The sequence below is a fragment of the Phyllobates terribilis genome, unplaced genomic scaffold, assembly GCF_046119375.1.
Source record: "Phyllobates terribilis strain yellow unplaced genomic scaffold, ASM4611937v1 Scaffold_31__1_contigs__length_13893835, whole genome shotgun sequence".
In the NCBI taxonomy this organism is placed as follows: Eukaryota; Metazoa; Chordata; class Amphibia; order Anura; family Dendrobatidae; genus Phyllobates; species Phyllobates terribilis.
This window is the reverse complement of record NW_027362791.1, coordinates 10,180,605-10,188,990: the sequence shown is the minus strand read 5'-3', so window position 1 is coordinate 10,188,990 and position 8,386 is coordinate 10,180,605.

Here is an 8,386-nt window from a genome sequence, read left to right as displayed (position 1 = left end):
TCCAAATGTGTGTGGGTAGAATATATATCCAGCGGGGGTAACATTCAAAAAAGTTGAAAAAAATTTTTTTTTTGGACTTAGTCATTTTTCTGGCATTGATCAGACTTTAAGAGAGGGGAAATGTCAGTGAGTGTTCCAATTTCAGTTCCAGAGTGATTCGCCCAATGAGTCCTTGTTATTTAGTCATTTTCAGCCAATTTTCAGGATTTTTGAAAATTTCACTTTTTTGCGAAAATATCCACTAAATGAGGGAATAATATGTGTGAGGGTACCCCAGGAGAGTTCCAAATGTGTGTGGGTAGAATATATATCCCATGGGGGGTAAAATTGAAAGAAGTTGAAAAAATTTTTTTTTTGGACTTAGTTATTTTTCTGGCATTGATCAGACTTTCAGAGAGGGGAAATGTCAGGGAGCGTTCCAATTTCAGTTCCAGAGCGATTCGCCCAATGAGTCCTTGTTATTTAGTCATTTTCAGCCAATTTTCTGGATTTTTGAAAATTTCACTTTTTTGTGAAAATATCCACTAAATGAGGGAATAATATGTGTGAGGGTACCCCAGGAGAGTTCCAAATGTGTGTGGGTAGAATATATATCCCACGGGGGGTAAAATTGAAAAAAGTTGAAAAAAATTTTTTTTGGACATAGTCATTTTTCTGGCGTTTATCAGACTTTCAGATAGGGGAAATGTCAGTGAGCGTTCCAATTTCAGTTCCAGAGTGATTCGCCCAATGAGTCCTTGTTATTTAGTCGTTTTCAGACAATTTTCTGGATTTTTGAAAATTTCACTTTTTTGTGAAAATATCCACTAAATGAGGGAATAATATGTGTGAGAGTACCCCAGGAGAGTTCCAAATGTGTGTGGGTAGAATATATATCCCACGGGGGTAAAATTGAAAAAAGTTGAAAAATATTTTTTTTGGACATAGTCATTTTTCTGGCGTTTATCAGACTTTCAGATAGGGGAAATGTCAGTAAACGTTCCGATTACAGTTCCAGAGCGATTCGCCCAATGAGTCCTTGTTATTTAGTCATTTTCAGCCAATTTTCTGGATTTTTGAAAATTTCACTTTTTTGTGAAAATATCCACTAAATGAGGGAATAATATGTGTGAGGGTACCCCAGGAGAGTTCCAAATGTGTGTGGGTAGAATATATATCCCACGGGGGGTAAAATTGAAAAAAGTTGAAAAAAATTTTTTTTGGACATAGTCATTTTTCTGGCGTTTATCAGACTTTCAGATAGGGGAAATGTCAGTGAGCGTTCCAATTTCAGTTCCAGAGTGATTCGCCCAATGAGTCCTTGTTATTTAGTCGTTTTCAGACAATTTTCTGGATTTTTGAAAATTTCACTTTTTTGTGAAAATATCCACTAAATGAGGGAATAATATGTGTGAGAGTACCCCAGGAGAGTTCCAAATGTGTGTGGGTAGAATATATATCCCACGGGGGTAAAATTGAAAAAAGTTGAAAAATATTTTTTTTGGACATAGTCATTTTTCTGGCGTTTATCAGACTTTCAGATAGGGGAAATGTCAGTAAACGTTCCGATTACAGTTCCAGAGCGATTCGCCCAATGAGTCTTTGATATTTAGTAGTTTTCAGCCAATATTTTGGATTTTTGAAAATTTCACTTTTTTGTGAAAATATCCACTAAATGAGGGAATAATATGTGTGAGGGTACCCCAGGAGAGTTCCAAATGTGTGTGGGTAGAATATATATCCAGCGGGGGTAACATTCAAAAAAGTTGAAAAAATTTTTTTTTTGGACTTAGTCATTTTTCTGCCATTGATCAGACTTTAAGAGAGGGGAAATGTCAGTGAGCGTTCCAATTTCAGTTCCAGAGCGATTCGCCCAATGAGTCCTTGTTATTTAGTCATTTTCAGCCAATTTTCTGGATTTTTGAAAATTTCACTTTTTTGTGAAAATATCCACTAAATGAGGGAATAATATGTGTGAGGGTACCCCAGGAGAGTTCCAAATGTGTGTGGGTAGAATATATATCCCATGGGGGGTAAAATTGAAAAAAGTTGAAAAAAATTTTTTTTGGACATAGTCATTTTTCTGGCGTTTATCAGACTATCAGATAGGGGAAATGTCAGTGAGCGTTCCAATTTCAGTTCCAGAGCGATTTGCCCAACGAGTCCTTGTTATTTAGTCGTTTTCAGCCAATTTTCTGGATTTTTGAAAATTTCACTTTTTTGTGAAAATATCCACTAAATGAGGGAATAATATGTGTGAGGGTACCCCAGGAGAGTTCCAAATGTGTGTGGTTAGAATATATATCCCACGGGGGTAAAATTGAAAAAAGTTGAAAAAAAATTTTTTTTAGACTTAGTCATATTTCTGGCATTTATCAGACTTTCAGATAGGGGAAATGTCAGTGAGCATTCCGATTTCAGGTCCAGAGCGATTCGCCCAATGAGTCCTTGTTATTTAGTCGTTTTCAGCCAATTTTCTGGATTTTTGAAAATTTCACTTTTTTGTGAAAATATCCACTAAATGAGGGAATAGTATGTGTGAGGGTACCCCAGGAGAGTTCCAAATGTGTGTGGTTAGAATATATATCCCACGGGGGTAAAATTGAAAAAAGTTGAAAAAAATTTTTTTTGGACATATTCATTTTTCTGGCGTTTATCAGACTTTCAGATAGGGGAAATGTCAGTGAGCGTTCCGATTTCAGTTCCAGAGCGATTCGCCCAGTGAGTCCTTGATATTTAGTCATTTTCAGCCAATTTTCAGGATTTTTGAAAACTTCACTTTTTTTGTGAAAATATCCACTAAATGAGGGAATAATATGTGTGAGGGTACCCCAGGAGAGTTCCAAATGTGTGTGGGTAGAATATATATCCAGCGGGGGTAACATTCAAAAAAGTTGAAAAAAAAATTTTTTTGGACTTAGTCATTTTTCCGGCGTTTATCAGACTTTCAGATAGGGGAAATGTCAGTGTGCGTTCCGATTTCAGGTCCAGAGCGATTCGCCCAATGAGTCCTTGTTATTTAGTCATTTTCAGCCAATTTTCTCTATTTTTGAAAATTTCACTTTTTTGTGAAAATATCCACTAAATGAGGCAATAATATGTGTGAGGGTACCCCAGGAGAGTTCCAAATGTGTGTGGGAAGAATATATATCCCACGGGGGTAAAATTGAAAAAAGTTGAAAAAAATTTTTTTTGGACAGTCATTTTTCTGGCGTTTATCAGACTTTCAGATAGGGGAAATGACAGTGAACGTTCCGATTTCAGTTCCAGAGCAATTCGCCCAATGAGTCTTTGATATTTAGTAGTTTTCAGCCAATATTTTGGATTTTTGAAAATTTCACTTTTTTGTGAAAATATCCACTAAATGAGGGAATAATATGTGTGAGGGTAACCCAGGAGAGTTCCAAATGTGTGTGGGTAGAATATATATCCAGCGGGGGTAACATTCAAAAAAGTTGAAAAAATTTTTTTTTTGTACTTAGTCATTTTTCTGGCATTGATCAGACTTTTAGATAGGGGAAATGTCAGTGAGCGTTCCAATTTCAGTTCCAGAGCGATTTGCCCAATGAGTCCTTGTTATTTAGTCGTTTTCAGCCAATTTTCTGGATTTTTGAAAATTTCACTTTTTTGTGAAAATATCCACTAAATGAGGGAATAATATGTGTGAGGGTACCCCAGGAGAGTTCCAAATGTGTGTGGTTAGAATATATATCCCACGGGGGTAAAATTGAAAAAAGTTGAAAAAAAATTTTTTTTAGACTTAGTCATTTTTCTGGCATTAATCAGACTTTCAGATAGGGGAAATGTCAGTGAGCATTCCGATTTCAGGTCCAGAGCGATTCGCCCAATGAGTCCTTGTTATTTAGTCGTTTTCAGCCAATTTTCTGGATTTTTGAAAATTTCACTTTTTTGTGAAAATATCCACTAAATGAGGGAATAATATGTGTGAGGGTACCCCAGGAGAGTTCCAAATGTGTGTGGTTAGAATATATATCCCACGGGGGTAAAATTGAAAAAAGTTGAAAAAAATTTTTTTTGTACATATTCATTTTTCTGGCGTTTATCAGACTTTCAGATAGGGGAAATGTCAGTGAGCGTTCCGATTTCAGTTCCAGAGCGATTCACCCAGTGAGTCCTTGATATTTAGTCATTTTCAGCCAATTTTCAGGATTTTTGAAAATTTCACTTTTTTGTGAAAATATCCCTTAAATGAGGGAATAATATGTGTGAGGGTACCCCAGGAGAGTTCCAAATGTGTGTGGGTAGAATATATATCCAGCGGGGGTAACATTCAAAAAAGTTGAAAAAAAATTTTTTTTGGACTTAGTCATTTTTCCGGAGTTTATCAGACTTTCAGATAGGGGAAATGTCAGTGTGCGTTCCGATTTCAGGTCCAGAGCGATTCGCCCAATGAGTCCTTGTTATTTAGTCATTTTCAGCCAATTTTCTGTATTTTTGAAAATTTCCCTTTTTTGTGAAAATATCCACTAAATGAGGCAATAATATGTGTGAGGGTACCCCAGGAGAGTTCCAAATGTGTGTGGGAAGAATATATATCCCACGGGGGTAAAATTGAAAAAAGTTGAAAAAAATTTTTTTTGGACAGTCATTTTTCTGGCGTTTATCAGACTTTCAGATAGGGGAAATGTCAGTGAACGTTTCGATTTCAGTTCCAGAGCAATTCGCCCAATGAGTCTTTGATATTTAGTAGTTTTCAGCCAATATTTTGGATTTTTGAAAATTTCACTTTTTTGTGAAAATATCCACTAAATGAGGGAATAATATGTGTGAGGGTAACCCAGGAGAGTTCCAAATGTGTGTGGGTACAATATATATCCAGCGGGGGTAACATTCAAAAAAGTTGAAAAAAATTTTTTTTTTGGACTTAGTCATTTTTCCGGCGTTTATCAGACTTTCAGATAGGGGAAATGTCAGTGAGCATTCCAATTTCAGTTCCAGAGCGATTCACGCAATGAGTCCTTGTTATTAAGTCGTTTTCAGCCAATTTTCTGGATTTTTGAAAATTTCTCTTTTTGTGAAAATATCCACTAAATGAGGGAATAATATGTGTGATGGTACCCCAGGAGAGTTCCAAATGTGTTTGGGTAGAATATATATCCCACGGGGGTAAAATTGAAAAAAGTTGAAAAAAAATTTTTTTGGACAGTCATTTTTCTGGCGTTTATCAGACTTTCAGATAGGGGAAATGTCAGTGAGCATTCCAATTTCAGTTCCAGAGCGATTCACCCAATGAGTCCTTGTTATTTAGTCTTTTTCAGCTAATTTTCTGGATTTTTGAAAATTTCACTTTTTTGTGAAAATATCCACTAAATGAGGGAATAATATGTGTGAGGGTACCCCAGGAGAGTTCCAAATGTGTGTGGGTAGAATATATATCCCACGGGGGTAAAATTGAAAAAAGTTTAAAAAAATTTTTTTTTGGACTTAGTCATTTTTCCGACGTTTATCAGACTTTCAGATAGGGGAAATGTCAGTGAGCATTGCGATTTCAGTTCCAGAGCGATTCGCTCGATAAGTCCTTGATATTTAGTCGTTTTCAGCCAATTTTCAGGATTTTTGAAAATTTCACTTTTTTGTGAAAATATCCACTAAATGAGGGAATAATATGTGTGAGGGTACCCCAGGAGAGTTCCAAATGTGTGTGGGTAGAATATATATCCCACGGGGGTAAAATTGAAAAAAGTTGAAAATATTTTTTTTTTGGACTTAGTCATTTTTCCAGTGTTTATCAGACTTTCAGATAGGGCAAATGTCAGTGAGCGTTCCGATTTCAGTTCCAGAGCGTTTCGCTCCATGAGTCCTTTAATATTTAGTCGTTTTCAGTCAACTTTCTGGATTTTTGAAAATTTCACTTTTTTGTGAAAATATCCACTAAATGAGGGAATAATATGTGTGAGGGTACCCCAGGAGAGTTCCAAATGTGTGTGGGTAGAATATATATCCAGCGGGGGTAAAATTCAAAAAAGTTGAAAAAAATTTTTTTTTGAACTTAGTCATTTTTCTGCCGTTTATCAGACTTTCAGATAGGGGAAATGTCAGTGAGCGTTCCGATTTCAGTTCCAGAGCGATTCGCCCAATGAGTCCTTGTTATTAAGTCTTTTTCAGCTAATTTTCTGGATTTTTGAAAATTTCACTTTTTTGTGAAAATATCCACTAAATGAGGGAATAATATGTGTGAGGGTACCCCAGGAGAGTTCCAAATGTGTGTGGGTAGAATATATATCCCACGGGGGTAAAATTGAAAAAAGTTGAAAACATTTTTTTTTTGGACTTAGTCATTTTTCCGGCGTTTATCAGACTTTCGGATAGGGTAAATGTCTGTGAGCGTTCCGATTTCAGTTCCAGAGCGATTCGCCCAATGAGTCCTTTAATAATTAGTCGTTTTCAGTGAACTTTCTGGATTTTTGAAAATTTCACTTTTTTGTGAAAATATCCACTAAATGAGTGAATAATATGTGTGAGGGTACCCCAGGAGAGTTCCAAATGTGTGTGGGTAGAATATATATCCTACAGGGGTAAAATTGAAAAAAAATTTTTTTGGGACTTAGTCATTTTTCTGGCGTTTATCAGACTTTCAGATAGGGCAAATGTCAGTGAGCGTTCCGATTTCAGTGCCAGAGCGATTCGCCCAATGAGTCCTTGATATTTAGTCGTTCTCAGCCAATATTTTGGATTTTTGAAAATTTCACTTTTTTGTGAAAATATAGACTAAATGATGGAATAATATGTGTGAGGGTAAACCAGGAGAGTTACAAATGTGTGTGGGTATAATATATATCCCACGGGGGTAAAATTGAAAAAAGTTGAAAAAAATTTTTTTTTGGACTTAGTCATTTTTCTGGCATTGATCAGACTTTCAGATAGGGGAAATGTCAGTGAGCGTTCCAATTTCAATTCCAGAGCGATTCGCCCAATGAGTCCTTGTTATTTAGTCTTTTTTAGCAAATTTTCTGGATTTTTGAAAATTTCACTTTTTTGTGAAAATATCCACTAAATGAGGGAATAATATGTGTGATGGTACCCCAGGAGAGTTCCAAATGTTTGTGGGTAGAATATATATCCCACGGGGGTAAAATTGAAAAAAGTTGAAAACATTTTTTTTTTGGACTTAGTCATTTTTCCGGCATTTATCAGATTTTCAGATAGGGCAAATGTCAGTGAGCGTTCCGATTTCAGTTCCAGAGCGATTCGCCCAATGAGTCCTTGTTATTTAGTCGTTTTCAGTCAACTTTCTGGATTTTTGAAAATTTCACTTTTTTGTGAAAATATCCACTAAATGAGGGAATAATATTTGTGAGGGTATCCCAGGAGACTTACAAATGTGTGTGGGTAGAATATATATTCCACGGGGGTAAAATTGAAAAAAGTTGAAAATATTTTTTTTTTGGACTTAGTCATTTTTCCGGCGTTTATCAGACTTTCAGATAGGGCAAATCTCAGTGAGCGTTCCGATTTCAGTTCCAGAGCGATTCGCTCAATGAGTCCTTTAATATTTAGTCATTTTCAGTCAACTTTCTGGATTTTTGAAAATTTCACTTTTTTGTGAAAATATCCACTAAATGAGGGAATAATATGTGTGAGGGCACCCCAGGAGAGTTCCAAATGTGTGTGGGTAGAATATATATCCTACTGGGGTAAAATTGAAAAAAGTTTAAAAATTTTTTTTTTGGGACTTAGTCATTTTTCTTGCGTTTATCAGACTTTCAGATAGGGGAAATGTCAGTGAGCGTTCCGATTTCAGTTCCAGAGCGATTCGCCCAATGAGTCCTTGTTATTTAGTCTTTTTCAGCTAATTTTCTGGATTTTTGAAAATTTCACTTTTTTGTGAAAATATCCACTAAATGAGGGAATATTATGTGTGAGGGTACCCCAGGAGAGTTCCAAATGTGTGTGGGTAGAATATATATCCCACGGGGGTAAAATTGAAAAAAGTTGAAAAAAATTTTTTTTGGACATAGTCATTTTTCTGGCGTTTATCAGACTTTCAGATAGGGGAAATGTCAGTGAGCATTCCAATTTCAGTTCCAGAGCGATTCACCCAATGAGTCCTTGTTATTATGTCGTTTTCAGCCAATTTTCTGGATTTTTGAAAATTTCTCTTTTTGTGAAAATATCCACTAAATGAGGGAATAATATGTGTGATGGTACCCCAGGAGAGTTCCAAATGTGTTTGGGTAGAATATATATCCCACGGGGGTAAAATTGAAAAAAGTTGAAAAAAAATTTTTTTGGACAGTCATTTTTCTGGCGTTTATCAGACTTTCAGATAGGGGAAATGTCAGTGAGCATTCCAATTTCAGTTCCAGAGCGATTCACCCAATGAGTCCTTGTTATTTAGTCTTTTTCAGCTAATTTTCTGGATTTTTGAAAATTTCACTTTTTTGTG